General features: G+C 37.9%; 2 protein-coding genes across 7 annotated transcripts in view; one reads left to right on the plus strand and one right to left on the minus strand.

Annotated features, from left to right (window-relative positions):
* The window catches only part of FANCL (FA complementation group L), a 60,723-nt gene that overhangs the window by 33,546 nt on the left and 10,429 nt on the right, over positions 1-16,748 (plus strand). The window lies entirely within an intron of this gene.
* Positions 1-16,748, minus strand: part of VRK2 (VRK serine/threonine kinase 2) — a 202,787-nt gene that overhangs the window by 3,764 nt on the left and 182,275 nt on the right. The gene's annotated exons all lie outside the window — the stretch shown is intronic.

A 16,748-nucleotide genomic window follows, 5' to 3' on the forward strand; every position in this document is an offset into this window, starting at 1 on the left:
AGAGAATCTTCAAAAGAGAATGAGTTATGACTAAAAATATAAGCCTTTCACTTTCAGCTCTTTTTTTATCGTTTTTAAGTGTTTCTCCTGCATTCATCCTTGGACCAAAAAATTTTATTTTTGTATGTGTGTCCAAACATTCATACTTTGGATAAGGAATATTGGAGATTCTCCTGCTCCTATCAATTGAATTTCTCAATACATTGATGATATCTAATAAGATAATATGTTTAGAAGTGCATTGTAAACTGTGACATTATATAGTTATAAGGTATGATTATCAGTAGTCCATCGTCAACATTATATGTGTGGTTTCTGAAGACCTGGCAGAATAGTAGCAGTTAAGTTCAAAGAACAATCTAATGATGATGGGCATGGTCCTTCTTTCATTGGTAAATTGTGTCACACATTTCTGTTCTTATGTAAAGAAAACAAAATTCCTAGTGACATTTTACAAATATTTTTTGTTAAGAAATTTTGTTAAGTTCAAGTGAAAATTTATGCTTATATTTTATATTAGAAATATGTAAAGCAATTGTATTGTACATGAAGTTTTTTGGGAAAAAAAAGCGTAACAGCATTTAAGTAGTGTGAAGGTTCTACATTTGTACAAATATATTCAAAATTATTTTTCTCATTTTTGTCTTTAAAAACAAACAAAAAAAGGCTTTCTCCTTTAAATGGAAATAGAGAAAAAAGCAAAATAAAGGAGAGGAAAAGCCATGTGATTTACCTTTGGTTTTCTGTTATATATCATAAATATACTAGAGGCCCAGTGCATGAAATCATGCACCAGTGGGGTCCCTCAGCCTGGCCTGCGGGATCGGGCCAAAACTGGTTCTCCGACATCCCCCGAGGAGTCCCAGGTTGCGAGAGGGTGCAGTCCAGGCCACAGGACCCCGCCAGTGCACAATTGGGGCCAGGGAGGGACATAGGAGGTTGGCCAGCCAGGAAGGGACCGCAGGAGGGCTCCAGGGCATATCTGGCCCATCTCCCTCAGTCCCGATCAGCCGTACCCCAGCAGCAAGGTAACCTACCAGTCCGAGCGTCTGCCTCCTGGTGGTCAGTGCACATCATAGAGACTGGTCGACTGTCTGCCCCCTGGTGGTCAGTGCACATCATAGTGAGCTGTTGAGCATCCTTAGCATATCATTAGCATATTATACTTTGATTGGTTGAACGAATGACGGGGCACTTAGCATATTTGGCTTTTATTATATAGGATAGGAAATAGTGTGTTGAGTTTTTAAAAAAAGAATTGGAATGATATATAAATTATATACCTTTCAATTTTTTTAATATACATTGTCTATTTGGCTCTGTAAGCTTTATCTTTGTTGATTTTTAAAAATATGTTTTTATTCATTTCAGAGTGGAAGAGAGAGAGAGAAACATCAGTGATGAGAGAGATTCATCTATTGGCTGCCTCCTGCACGCTCTCTACTGGGGATGGAGCCTGTAACCCTGGCATATGCCCTGACCAGGAATCCAAACATGACCTCTTGGTTTATGGGTCGATACTCAACCACTGAGCGACATCAGCCAGGCTTTATCTTTGTTTTATATGAGACAGTGCAATAACATTGTACCTAGATTGTATTACTCTTTCCAGATATGCTATGTCTAAATTTTACTTCAGTGTTTATCAAAACTCAAGGTTGAAGAATATGTTTTTGATGTTTCTTAGTTTTGTTTTGTTTTAGATAACTATACAGGTTTTCCCCAGATTTTAATCTGTGAAAAAAGTTTGCATCTCCACAGAAAAATGTACTTATCATATTTTGCCATTTAGCAACATTAATGTGTGACTCCACTAGACTAGAAAATCTTTGAAGAAATTTAAAAAAATTTTGTATCCTACTTAACACTAGTTCAAGTGCCTTAGATATATAAGTATGAGGTGTTTATAATACTAATTTAAATTCATATTTTAGATTTAATTGGGTCATATAAATGTTCTGTTTTGTATTAGCTCCAAGAAAATAGAATTAATTAGTAGTAATAGGAATGTCACAAATTAATTTTTAAGTTACAGAATATACTAAAATTCTTAGCAAAGTACAGAAAGAAATTTGGATACCTTATTATCCACAACTCAAATTGGACAGATGTTAATATTTTTTTACATTCGCTTCAGATATCTCTCTCCCTATTTCTGTCCTCTCTTAGGAATAAAATGTTTTTGGAACAACTAAGACTTACCCCTCCCTTCCCTTTCTCCTTTCCTCTTTCTTTCCCTCTCTTCCTTTTGAGAGGTAACCACTTCCCTGAAATGATGTGAATGCTATCTATGCATATGTTTGCTACATTTGTTTATGCCATTTTCTCTCACATTTGCAGTTTGATTTTTTACAATGGTTTTACAATGGTTTTTACAATGGTTTACCAATGATCCATGCATGTGTAGCACATTTATTTTAAATGCTTTATATCATTCCATTATATGAGTCTACCAGTTAATTTATCTGTTGCCCTGCTGATAAGGTTGTTCACAATTTTCTTACTGCAGTGACATCCTAACATGTTTCTTTGTACACATGTGAGACTTTTAGTGCTGCAGTGACATCCTAACATGTTTCTTTGTACACATGTGAGACTTTTAGTGCTGTTTATACCAAGTAGTGAAAATGCAGGGTTGTAGGAAAATGCACCTCTTTGAGATTACTAGATGTTGCCATTTGCCTACCCAAATTAGTTATATAAATTTATACTCCTACCCAGTAATGCATAATAATTCCTACATTTTCAAAAACCTTCCAAATCTTAGTCTGATTTTATTCTGACCTTAGTTTTTATTAGGAATGATAAATCATTATTACTGTGTTTATAACCTGAGTCTATTTAATTTTTTTCTTTTATTATAAGCATTCCTTATATATTTTATTTTGGATGCTAATTCTTGTTGATTATTTTGAAATTTAAGTGTCTTCTCCCTGTGGCATGTCTTTTAACTTTGTATATGTTATATTTTGTCAATCCGAAGTTTAACAGTTTCTTCCTTGTGATTTCTACTCTTTTGATCTTGAATTGAAAAATCTTGCATATCTTACACTGAAAATATATTCTGTAGTTTGTTCTAAAAGTTACACATTTTTCATATTTAGTTAAGTATTTTTCATATTTATTTACTATTTAAGTATGAGATAGGAATCTATTTACACTTGCCTATTCTATATATGCTCATTTGGGTGTGCCATCTTCATTTGCGGAGATCAGGAAGTGATTTCAATTTTTCATTTATGCATGACATTAAACTTTAGAAAATTTTCAAAATATAATATTTATCTATTCTTTTAAAGTCTAGTTGTACATCATAAGTATTTTGGTGATGTTACCAGGGGGTATGAATTCTTGAGTCTTTTAGGTATGAGAAGAGTGTTGGCAATGTGTTTTGAAAGTAAGAAGCAATATCAGACTTGTTTGCTGTTTTTGACCTTTTTTCATTGATTTGTTGGAAATAATTCTGCTTGTGGGAATTATTTTTTTTAAAACAAGTTTTAAACAGTTGTGGTTCTCAACCAAAATAAATGCTACTATTGTAGTCTAATAGCAAACATTTAAGAGACTGTTAGTAGGTTCCAGATAATTGATTTTAAAAAACAAACATTCCTTTTCTGCTTTTGTACATTTTTTTCTTTGGATTCAGTATTTCTGGACTTTAAACTTGGAAGATCTTTATTTTCCTTTCTTTTTGTAAAATAATAGACATGGCTTTGTGGCATCCATATTAAAAATGGGTAATTTTCCTTATGGTCCCTGTCTTCCTGCTGGGTTGATAATGTTTTGATGTATTTTTCTCTTGCTCTGATGAGAGGTCTGCTGCTGCTGCTCTGACATATTCATTTGGATGAATAATTATAACTTGCACAATGTCAAGCTGAAGATGGTAGGGTTTTGTGCGTCATGACAAGCCTAGTAGCCAGTGCAGGTGTCTCACAGCATGATCAGCAACAGCCAGTGTATTCTGGCTCAGAGGAGACATTTAGAGTAGTAAGGAATCAGCACCAAGGGCAAGGCTGCTGCTACCACTGCTTCTGTGACATGTGCCAAAGAAGCACAAAGTGCTTCTCAAAGACGAGTGACTGCACACCTCTTTTCAGATATCTACTTTGTTTATACCATTATATTTTTAAAATAGATTTTAGTATAGAATGGAAGAACATGCCATGATTTTAATCTTATCCTACTTCCCAACATGACAAATACACTGAAATGTGTCTTTAACAATCTGCTATCTTTTGGACTTGTACATACAGGTCATGTATGTGAATATTGTTGACTAATGAGACGATAGAATCCCCTAATGTAAGATTTTAAGTGTACTAATATTAATGATTCTATAAAAAAACAAAGTTGATTTTCTCCAGATTGCTGACCAACCCAAAATGAATGTTAAAATTGCAGTTCTACCTATAAATGTGCCATTCAGTGTAGGCTTGGTGAAGTATTCTTGCCAGGGTGGTTGGAATTTTCAGATTTGGTATTATACAGTAAGCAGTGGTCTTTATATTTTTAGCATGGAAATCTCATATTTTTGGAATAATGCCATGAATGCAAGAAGAGCAAAATTAATGATAAAGCCTCTGGCTGATAATCTGATGGAGAATGAAGAATTTGTAATTAAAGGAAACAGTCCTATTGCATAGCAGGGAGCATGATCCATTAGTTAGAGCAGCAGACTAGCAGTTGGATATCCTGGGTTCTGTTTACAGTTCAGCCATTGACTTAATTGTATAATTTCAAACAAGTCACATGACTGCCCTTTACCTTAGTTCATATGTATATGGAATAATGAACTTTTCCTCTTTCACAGAGATGTTAAGAAAAATATATTTGGTTTAAAACAAAAAGAATGTCACAGGGGAAAAAACCCCCTCACTATCCACTGTAAGATTCCTGTGGAAGTTCTCCTTTTCTGACCTAGTGGATTATCTTTCTTACCCTTTTTCTCTTTGCTGTGTTTGTTAGGTAACTCGTAGTACTGGATTTTTGTTCATTCTTAGGTTGGTTTAATTAAATATACTTTTGTCTTCCTGGTAATCTGATTGTTGCCACATGATATGGATAAAAAGGCATCACAGCGATCAAAACAAAGAAATTTAATTCATTATTGAGATTATATGATACTAGAGGCCTGGTGTATAAAAATTCATGCACTGGAGGGGGGTTCCCTCAGCCTGGCCTGCCTCCTCTCACAGTCAGGAAGCCCTCAGGGGTGGGAGGCGAAGCCCCATCACACCTCTGCTGCTGCCACTGCCAGCAGTGAAAGCCTTGGCCTGCCCTGGTTCCCTGAGACTCAGGCCAGCCCTGGGTGGCTGGAGGGCTGAGAGGACTGGGCACCGCCATCTTGTGGCTTTGGGCACCTCCATCTTTGAGGGCGCGGGCGTCAATTAGCATAGACCCTCCTTATTGGCTATGGGTGCTGCCATCTTTGAGGATAGAACAGTCAATTAGCATATTCCCTCCTTATTGGCTGTGGGCTCTGCCATCTTTGCAACAGCATGAGGGTCAATTAGCATATTCCTTCTTTATTAGATAAGATGGTAGAAAAAGTAGCAAAGTGACCTATTAATTGCCCTTTTTTTCAATAATGTATCATTTATTTTAAAAGTACCCTTCAATCATGAGAAAGAGAGGGAGAGAGAATAGTTTTGAAATTGTACTCATCACTTACCAAAATATTTGTTTTTCAAATATTAGTAATTCTGTGCATGTATTTTTCCAGATAATTCTTAGAATCATTTAAACTTTTAGTTACAATTGGGTTTTCACTTATCCACCAAATTAAGAACCGATATGTTCACAGTCTAGGAACTGGTTATCTCTGCATTTATTTAGGTTCCTGATATCATAGTTAGTTATATTTTGCTATATATTTCTTATACTGAAATGCTTTATCAGTAATTTACAGATTTTATTTTTATTTCTATTTCTAGTTTGCTAAGAGTTTGTTATAAATGAAAGCTGAGTTTTATCAAACATATTCTCTATATTAAGATAATAAAATTATTTTTCTTCTTTAATCTCCTAATGGGATAAATTATATAGTTTGATTTCCTAATGTTAAACCAATCTTGCATTCTTAAAATAAGTCAAATTAGTTCATGATCTAATTTTATCTGTCAGTCAATTGATCAATCAATTGGAAAGGAAAAAAGCAACAACATAGTTCTAGTATAATGAGTTTTGGGAGAGAGTGAAATTAGATGTTTATATTTAATCCACCTATCTTCCTTACCTAGTAGCTTTAACCCTCTTTTTTATAGTCTTATGTGTGTAGTTTTTACTTTGTTTATTTAAATTCTGATGAACATGTTAATTTTTTTCATAGCTTTCACCAATGGCCTCTAGTTAAAGAGAAGTGGGATTGAAATTTTAAATAAGTATGCTAAATATGAACGGAGTTTCACATTTTTAACTAGAGGGAAGGGACAAAAATAAATCCTCTGGTTTATTTTCCTGCCCACTTGTGTAATTGGTAGGAGTTAGTGTGGGTAATTTGGGGTTCTTTGGACATTCATAGAACTTAAGTAAAGGAGCTGACTCACAAAGGTCTACTGGGGAAGTTCTATCCTAACTTTAGTGCTTTATTGGATAAAATTGTATTAATAGTTAACTTTTAAAGTGCGTAAACAGAAAAGCAAGAAGCAATAGTTTGCAGTAGGAAACAATTTAAATGCAGCAGACATTTTTTATCTACTATTTAGGAAGCACTGAGCAGGATCCTAAGGATATTACTGTGAATTAGACAGGCTTCTAATACCCTAAGTTAGGTTTTTAGGAGTAACCCTCAATCTGATAAGGAGAGAGGAATTTAAAAGATAATTTCAGTAAAATATGTTGAGCAATATGAGTTGTTTTGATAAGGTGGAAGAGAGGCGTATAATCTAGTCTGATGTGGTCAAGCAAGTTTTCTAATAAGATATTACTTAAGCTCAGTGAGTCTTAAGGAATGAGACATTAGGATTGGGAGGAGAGATGATACTTCAGGAAAGAACTATGTTAGTCAAAGAACAAAGGCATGACATTGTAGGAGATAATGCATGAATTATACCTCATTTGGTACTCTGTGGACTGGAGCTTTTGCTAGAGTTAAGCCAGGTCTGCTATACTAATTCTGATGAGTTTGGGCTTTATCCTCAAAGCCTTGGGGTTATATGAAAGTGTGCCAGGGTCAGAATCTTGTTTTATAATAGTATTTCTCAAAGCGTTTTTTGTTTGGTTTGATTTTGGCTATTAATAGGGTTAAGGTAAAGAAAGGACTCTATGATTTAATAAATTTATGAAATTGTAGATTTAAATTCTGTTATTGCTTGATTTAGGACTTCTGAGATTTCTTAAGATGCCAAGATGTATTATAACTTTTTAGCATGGCCTCCCCGCCTGCTCCCCTTGCCCCCTCAAAACACCTTTCTGGATTAGATTTCAATAAAACATGTTTTTTTAATAGGTCACTCTGTTAGCATAGAGGAGGGTTCTAAGTGAGGATGGCAAGACTATAGTGAAGGAAGTTGATAGAGGCTATGTATTTCCATGCAGGAAGTAATTAGTGTTTGTTCTAGGTTAACGGTTGCTGGGAAAGAGAAAAGGAGATTGAGAAAATTTCACATGTCATATTGATAGAACTTGATGATTGATTGGGCACGAGGTCTTAAGGATTGCTCCCAGTGCTGCTGGTGTGGGTGACTAAGTTAGCTGCCAGTATTACCAAGTGAGTGCAGGAAGAAAAGGTGTAAAGACAAGTTCAGTTTGGAATTCGATGATTTTGATATGCCTACAGTATATGTAAGTAAATGTGTTTAGTGGGCAGTTGGTTATGACTAGGAATCTATATTATAATTTCAGTTGATTTCTAGGATTATCAAAGTTAGTTGAAGTTTTGTAGAAGATTTAGATGTGTGCATTGTGAGCACGTGAACTACTTTTATGGAATGGTAGCCAGCAGCATGCTGGTATTCTCTTGTAGTCTTGACCTTAACTAAAGTAAAGATTTTTGTGACCATTTATTTCCTTATTTTGTTGTTTTTAGTGTGAGTTATGAAAAATTATGTATAACCAACTTTTTTGTCAAGGGGAGTAGCATCTTTTTTTCAGTGTGACATAGGTGGAACAAACTAAGCTAGTTGGTTTTTTTTAATTGGCTTGATTTTTAAAAATTATGTGCACCTTTATATTTTTTAATACAAAGTAAAGAAAGTTAAAAATAAACAGCATATTAGTAATGTATTCAAATCAAACGTTAAAAGTCTTAAACAGCAATCTACAGAGTGATTTTTCTCAGAATTAAGAATTAAAAGATAAAGAAATAATAGATAATCACAAAGGTTTGTTTATTGGTTGGGTCCAGATGTCACCATCTAAGCCCCATGTTGGCATTCTTAGCATCTAACCTTATTTCTTTTTAAAAAACAATAAGGTAAAATACATATAACAAAATTTACCCTCTTAACCATTTTTTAAAGGTAACAGTTCAGTGGTATGAAATATATTCAGAATGTGCTACCATCACCACCATCTATCTCCAGAATGGTTTTCATCTTGTAAAACTGAAACTCTATACCTTTTAAAATAGTAACTCCCTTTTCCCCCTTCCACCAGCCCCTAGCAACCACCATTGTATTTTCTCACTTTATGATTTTGACTATTCTAAGTACCCCATATAAGTGGAATTATACAGTATTTGTCTTTTCTGTCTGGCTTACTTCACTTAGCATAATACCCTTGAGGTGCATACGTGCTGTAGCATAAATAAGAATTTCTTCCTTTTTAAGGCTGAAAACATTCCATTGCATATACACATCATACTTTGTTCATTCATCCATTCATGGATACTTAAGTTACTTTAATGTTTTAGTTGTTGGTGAATAATGCTGCTGTGAACATGGGTGTACAAATATCTTTTTGTGTTCTTTCAATTCTTTTGGTTATATTACCAAAAGTTGAATTGCTGGGTCATATGATAATTCTTTTTGTAAATTTTTTGAAGAATTGCCATACTTTTTTCCACATTGGCTATACCATTTTACATTCCCACAATAGTGCACAGAATTCAAGTTTCTCCATATCTTCACCAATACTTATTTCCTGTTTTGTTGTTGATACTAGCCATTCTAATGGGTGTGAGGTGATCTTATTGTAGTTTTGATTTTCATTTCCCTAAGTGATATTGAACATCTTTTTGTATACTTATTGTGTACCTTTGCAAAAATATCTACTTAGTTCATTTGCTCATTAGGCTGGTTGTTTTTTGGTTGTTGAGTTTTAGGGGATCTCTATATATTCTGGATATTAATCCCTTATCAGATATATGACTGTTGATACGGACTTTATAACAAAATTTTAAAATTTTTATGAAATTAAATTTATCTATTTTTTTCTATTGTTGCCTCTGCTCTTATTGTCAGAGCCAGTTAATCCTTGCCAAATCCAATGTCGTGAAGCTTTTATCATTTGTTTTCTCCTAAAATTTTTATACTTTTAGCTCTTACATTTATGTCTTTGATCCATTTTAAGTTACTTTTTTATATTGTATATGGTATAAAGGAAGGGTCTTTTGCATGTGAGTGTTCAGTTTTTCTAGTAGCATTTGTTGAAAAGATTGTCCTTTCCCCATTGAATGGTCTTGGCACCCTTGTCAAAAATCATATTTTCTCTGTGGTTATAATGGGGATTACATTTAATATCCTAAACTTATAACTCAGACTTGAATTTATACTATCTTCACTTTAAAAATATATGCAAACTCTGGTCCTTTATAGCTGTATACCCACCCTTTTCAACTGTTGGTATTACAACATTATGTGCCTCAAACAAAAAAATAAATCTTTTAGTGACATTTGTCTCTTAAATTATATAGAAAATAAAATGTGGAATTAAGTCTAAAAGTTACGATAATGCTAGCTTTTTGACTAATTGTTTTAAAAATGTATTAGTCTCAAGTCATGTATAAAACAAAAAAGTAGAGTTAAAAGTCATCCTATATAATAAAGAGGAAATATGCAAATTGACCATCACTCCAACACACAAGATGGCCACCCCCATGTGGACACAAGATGGCTGGCAGCGGAGGGCAGTTAGGGGTGACCGGGCTGGCAGAGGAGGGCAGTTGGGGGGAACCCAGGCCTGCAGGGGAGGGCAGTTGGGGGGGACCAGCCCATCAGGGGAGAACAGTTGGGGGGAACCAGGAGCGCAAGGGAGGGCAGTTGGGAGTGACCAGGCCTGCAGGGGAGGACAGTTGAGGGGGACCAGGCCTGCAGGGGAGGGCAGTTACGGGCAACCAGGCTGGCAAGGAAGGACAGTTAGGGGCGACCAGGCCGGCAGGGGAGGAAAGTTGGGGGCAATCAGGCCAGCAGGGGAGCAGTTAGGCGTCGATCAGGCTGGCAGGGGAGTGGTTAGGGGGTGATCAGGCTGGCAGGCAGAAATAGGGGCAATCAGGCAGGCAAGCAGGCAAGCAGTTTGGAGCTAGCAGTCCTGGATTGTGAGAGGGAAGTTTCACTGCCCTCGAGGGGTCCCAGATTGGAGAGGGTGCAGGCTGGGCTGAGGGACATCCCCTCCTTCCCCCCCCCCCCCCCCCCCCCCCGTGCACAAATTTCATGTACTGGGCCTCTAGTTGTTACAATAGTACTAGTTACTATAATTACCCATATGTTTTCCTTTACTGAGTTTATTTGTTCATGGGACTTGAAGTTACTGTCTAGCATTATGGTTGTTTTTTGTTTTTTGTTTTGTTTTGTTTTTTATTTCCACCTGAAAGGCTCCCTTTAGTATTTCTTGGATGGCAGAGCTAATAGTATTGAACTCTTCAGATTTTTAAAATCTAGGAATATCTTAACTTCTCTCACTAATGAAGGGCAGTTTTGTCAGATATAGGGTTCTTGGTAGACAGTATTTTTATTTTAGTACTTTGAATATATCACCTATTGCCTATGGCCTTCAAAGTTTCTGATGAAAAATCTGCTGATAGTTTTATTGAGGATTCCTTATATTTGATGAGTCACTTCATGTTGCTTTCAAGATTCTCTTTGTTGTTTTATTTATAACCAGACGCCTGGTGCACATGCACTGGTGGGGGGTGTGGCCTACAGGGATAGGCCCACTGTGGGAGTGCCGCTCATTCTGGTGCCGAGCAGCAACTCCCGCAGTGGGAGCGCACTGACCACCAGTGCACTCCTGCATTGAGCGTCTGCCTCCTGGTGGTCAATGTGCATCATAGCAACTGGTCAATCAGTCATTATGGTTGTTCTGCCTTTCAGTCACTGGATGGATGGATATATATATATATATATATATATATATATATATATATATATATATATATAAACTAGAGGCCCAGTGCACCAAATTTATGCATGGGGGAGGGGTGTCCCTCAGCCCAGCCTGCACCCTCTCCAATCTGGGACCCCTCGAGGGATGTCCGACTGCCCATTTAGGCCCAATCATCGGGGCCTAAACGGGCAGTCAGACATCCCTCTCACAATCCGGGTCTGCTGGCCCCCAACCGCTTGCCTGCCTGCCTGCTTGATTGCCCCTAACCGCTTCTGTCTGCCAGCCTGATCACCCCCTAACCATTCCCCTGCCAGCCTGATTGACGCCTCACTGCTCCCCTGCTGGCCCGATTGCCCCTAACTGTCCTCCCCTGCAGGCCTGGTTGCCCCTAACTGCCCTCCCCTGCTGGGCCAGTCACCCCTAACTGCCCTCCCCTGCTGGGCCAGTCACCCCTAACTGCCCTCCCTTGCCAGCCTGGTCGCCTCTAACTGCCCTCCCCTGCTGGCCCGCTTGCCCCTAACTGCCCTCCCCTGCTGGCCCAGTCACCCCTAACTGCCCTCCCCTGCCAATTGCCCCTAACTGCCCTCCCCTGCTGGCCTGGTCGCCCCCAACTGCCCTCCCCTGCTGGCCATCTTTGACCACATGGGGGTGGCCATCTTGTGTGTTGGAGTGATGATCAATTTGCATATTAGCTCTTTATAATATAGGATAGACTAGAGGCCTGGTGCACCAAATTTGTGCATGGGGGGATGTCCCTCAGCCCAGCCTGCACCCTCTCCAATCTGGGACCCCTCGGGGGTTGTCCAACTAAATTGGCAGTTGGACATTCCCCTCACAATTTAGGACTGCTGGCTCCTAACTGCTCACCTGCTTCCCTGCCTGATTGCCCCTAATCACTTCTGCCTGACAGCCCGATCGCCCCCTAACTGCTCCCCTGCCAGCCTGATCGCCTCCTAATTGCTCCCCTGCCAGCCTGATCGCCCCCTAACTGCTCCCCTGCCAGCCTGATCGCCCCCTAACTGCTCCCCTGCCGGCCTGATTGATGCCTAACTGCTCCCCTGCCAGCCTGATCGCCCCCTAACTGCTCCCCTGCTGGCGTGATCACCCCCAACTGCCCTCCCCTGCCATGACGCGCCTCCTCTGCCGGGGGCCCACCTCCTCCGCACAAGGCGGCGGAGCCACGGGACCCCCCAGGCCTCACCGCACGAAACGGCCGCCGGGCCCTGCCTCCACTGTGTGTGCGGCCATTTTGTGGCAGCCATCTCGCGGTGGCCATCTTATGATGACGTCACGCACAGGGCGCGAGGACCATGTAGGCTTTTATTAGTATAGATATGTCTCAATTTGGGTACCCTTGTGTTCATCTGACTTAGATGTAACTGAGCATCTTGGATGTTTATATTCATGTATTTCATCAAATTTGTGCATTTTTTCTTATCTTTTTCTTCAAATAATCTCTCTGCCACTTTTGCTCTTCTTCTTCTGGGACCCCATAATGCACATGTTGATCCTCTTTACAGTATTCCACTGGCTCCTTAGCCTTTGTTCACATTTTTTCAATCTTTTTTCTTTCTATTCCTCAGATCTGATATTTCCCATTGCCCTATATCCAACAAATTCTTTCGTTTTTCTGCTCAGATCTTCCTTTGAATATTTTTAGTGAACTTTCCAGTTCCATTGTTGTAACTTTTTGGCTTCCTTTTAGGCTTGCTTTCTCTTTATTGGTATTTCCATTTTGTTCATACATCATTTTCCTGACATTTTGCACATCTTTACTTTTTTAAGCATACTTAAGACAATTGTCCTAAATTCTCTGTCTGTTAGATTTACTATCAACTCCTTTTTTAAGGACAGTTTCTGTTAATTTTTTTCCCCTTGGAATCAGGGCCATACTTTCCTGTTTCTTTTTATGCCTTGTGATTTTTTGTTGTTGAAAACTGGAAATTTTAATCTAATAATGTGGTAACTCTAGAAATCAGATTCTCCTTTTTCCTCAAAGAAGAAAGAATAAAATCCCCTCTGTTTTTGTTATTTATTTTATTGTTGTATGCTGTCTTTTTGCCAAAGATCAGCCTGAGGTTTAAACTTATGGTCTTCTCTGGCCCTTTCTGAGCCTGCACCTTGCCCTGGGCACACATAGTGACTTGCAGATTTTCCCTGTTTATACAGTTGTTTTTGAATATTCTATTATAATGTTTGCCTCCCAAAACGAGAAAAAAAGAGGACAATGAAAAGATAACTAAAAGGGCACTGGCTATTTAAATACCCGAAAAGTCACTTCAGGTAGTGGGAGAGGCTTGCAACAATGGGGAGAGGTGCATCAATGATGGCCAACAATCTGTCTACCCTTCTGAGGTCAGAAGTAGCAATTAGTGATCAGAGCACAGATCCCTGATGTTTGAAATACAAGGTTCTTTGTGCCCATCTTGGCTCTAACAAGCTGTGTGCAAACTGCTTCTGGAGTGTGTGCAGGACTGTCTATCATGGGTTGGGTAGCCCCTGCCAGTCTAAGAACTGCAATTAACCAAAGATACAGTCCTATAGTAGACGCCAGAGTTTTAAAATAGGTACATCAGATTGATCCTGTTAGCGCAATTGTTGTGTCGTTGGGTAGAGATGTTCCTTGTGCTTCCTGCTCAACATCTACTTAGAATCTTCTCCTAATTGCCCTCATTTTACAATAATTATTATTTTTAATGATCTACAATATAGGATAGCTATGGAAAAAAATAGAAAATGCATATTTATTTTCAACATACACTTGACAGATGTTCCCTTCTTTCTTTAATTTTTTTTGAACATTCTGTAATGGCTGCACACAAAGTGAATATGTTTCCTTTGACCTTGTGGGCAGATACCTCTCTCATATGAGTTAACAATAGTGGCCAATCTTTTAAATCATAAGTGGTCAGCTATAGTTTAAATAAACTTAACTGTATGAAGAGGTAAAATATTCTGTATGGATTGCTTTATAGAAAAATAGCATTTCATGAAATAGATTCAGTTATAGTGATACCTACAAAAAGAGTTGAGAACATCAATGAAGCTTGCAAATAAGATCAAATGAACTGAATAGTTAAGAGAGTTATCATCTCTATAATGATATCTGATTGGAAATATTGCAATTAATATTAAAATTAAATTTCTGAAAAAGTTTAATCTCTTGATATTTCCTTATTCTATTGAAGCCTTTTAAATCCCTCAGAGATAAAGACAAAAATTATTATTAGAAGGTTTATCTTCAAGTATTATAGGAGAGTATAAAAAAATCAGAATGGAAAGCATCTGTTGCAAGTACCAGAAAATTATGCTATTAATTTAAGTGTCATCAGAGCACAAAAGATCACATTTCGGGACTGTGAGAAAATTATTAAAATACTGGAAATAATAGTACTTAAGATGAAGATATTATACTCTAAGATCTGGTTAAGTGACTGACATTATTATATCACTTCAGGTATTATAAAAGTAACAAAATGCTTTTAAAGATAATAAGCGTTACATTTTGAGATTGGCAGTGTTCACACTTTTCTGCTTAAGTGCTTTCCTAGTTTAGCATAATTTAATAACAGTTATGGGGGAATAGCTAACATCTTAGTTCCCATATATATCTTTTCTCCCTCCTTCAGTATATACACATTTGTATATATCTATATATACATATAAAAGTGATAAAAATTTTATTATCTATGTGGTGGGTTTATGAACAGTTACTCTCCCGCTTTTGTCCTTGCTGTTAAAAATGTTTTCATTTTCTACAGTTTTTAAAGCTAATTATTGGGAAGTCTGCTGTAAAGAAGGTATTGCTATTTAAATCCATTAGTATCCAGAAATCAGAATGAATTTTTTAAACAGCTTTGTTGAGGTGTAATTGATATACGATAAACTGAACATATTTAAAGTGTAAATAATTTGGTGAGTTTAGCACATGTTTACCTCTGTGAAATCATCCCTACAATCAAGATAATAAACATTTCCATTACACCCAAGTTTCCTCCTTTCCCTTTTTAATTTCACCCTTCTCTCCCTTTTATCTGGCCCCTAGGCAATTACTGATCTGCTTTTTACAATTTTATATAATTCTATTTCAGGGGTTTTTTTCTCAGCACAATTAGAGATTTGTCTATGTTGTAGTATGTAATAATAGTTTATTCTTTTTATACTGAGTAGTAGTATTCCATTGCATGGATATATCACATATTGTCCTGCTGAAAGACATACGGGTTGTTTTCAAGATTTAGCCATTACAAATAAAAAACTATGAACATTATGTGCATATTATTATATGAATCATATACTTTCATTTCTCTTCAACAAATACCTAGGAGTAGAATGGCTGGATCATATAGGAAATATATGTTTAACTTTCTAAGAAACTGCTAAACAGTTTTCCAAAGTGGTTTTGGCATTTTACATTTCCAACAATAGTGTCTGAAAATTTCTGTTTCTCTAATCCTTCTAATAGCTGGTAGCTCATTGTGATTTTATTTTTTTTTCAACTGACAACATCAGCTTTTAATAATGGAAACAAATTGCCATTCCAAAAACAATTTAGGGAAGAAAAATGTTCCCTATAAAAATAAACTTACACTCCTCAAGATTATAAATATTATAACTTTTAGCTCATTATGATTTTAATTTGTATTTCCTTACTGACCATTGATGTTGAGCAAATCTTCATGTCATCCATACATCTTTTTTGATAGAGTGCACTTTTTTCTTTTTCTTTTTTGCCTAAAGTCCAAAATTAACGGGGATATGTTCCATATTTATGGGTTAAAAGACTCAATATTGTCCGTCCTGTCCAAATTAATGTAGAGATATAATGCAATCCCAGTCAAAATCCCAACAGATTTTTTCTAGAAACTGAAGAAATGACTCTAGAATTTATATCATATATAAAAGAGGTAATATGCAAATTAACCCTCACAAGATGGCTGCCTGTGACCAGGCCGGCAGGGGGGTTAGTGAGGGATGACCAAAGAACTGAACAAGCAGGCTGCATGGGGCAGCCAGGCTGGCAGGGGGGTTAGTGAGGGATGACCAAACAACTGAATAGCAGGCTGCGTGGGGCAACCAGGCTGGCCAGGGATCCATGAGGGGTGATCAGGCTGGCAGGGGGGGACATTTGGGGGCAACCAGGCCAGTAGGGGGGGCATTTGGGGGTGACCAGGCTGGCAGGGGGGGTGCAATTGGGGACAACCAGGCTGGCAGGGGGGCAGTTGGGGGTGATTAGGCTGGCAGTAAGGGCGACTAGGCTGGCAGAGGGGCAGTTAGGGGTGACCAGGCTGGCAGGGGGGCAGTTAGGTGCAACCAGGCCGGCAGAGAGGGGGCAATTGGGGGAACCTGGCCAGCAGTAGGGGGCAGTTAGGGGCGACCAGACAGGCAGACAGGTGAGCAATTAGGAGCCAGCGGTCCAGGATTGTGAGAAGGATGTCCGACTCTCAGTTTAGGCCCAATCCCTGGGATAGGGCCTAAACCGG

This window comes from Myotis daubentonii, chromosome 12 (assembly GCF_963259705.1).
Source record: "Myotis daubentonii chromosome 12, mMyoDau2.1, whole genome shotgun sequence".
Classification (NCBI taxonomy): Eukaryota; Metazoa; Chordata; class Mammalia; order Chiroptera; family Vespertilionidae; genus Myotis; species Myotis daubentonii.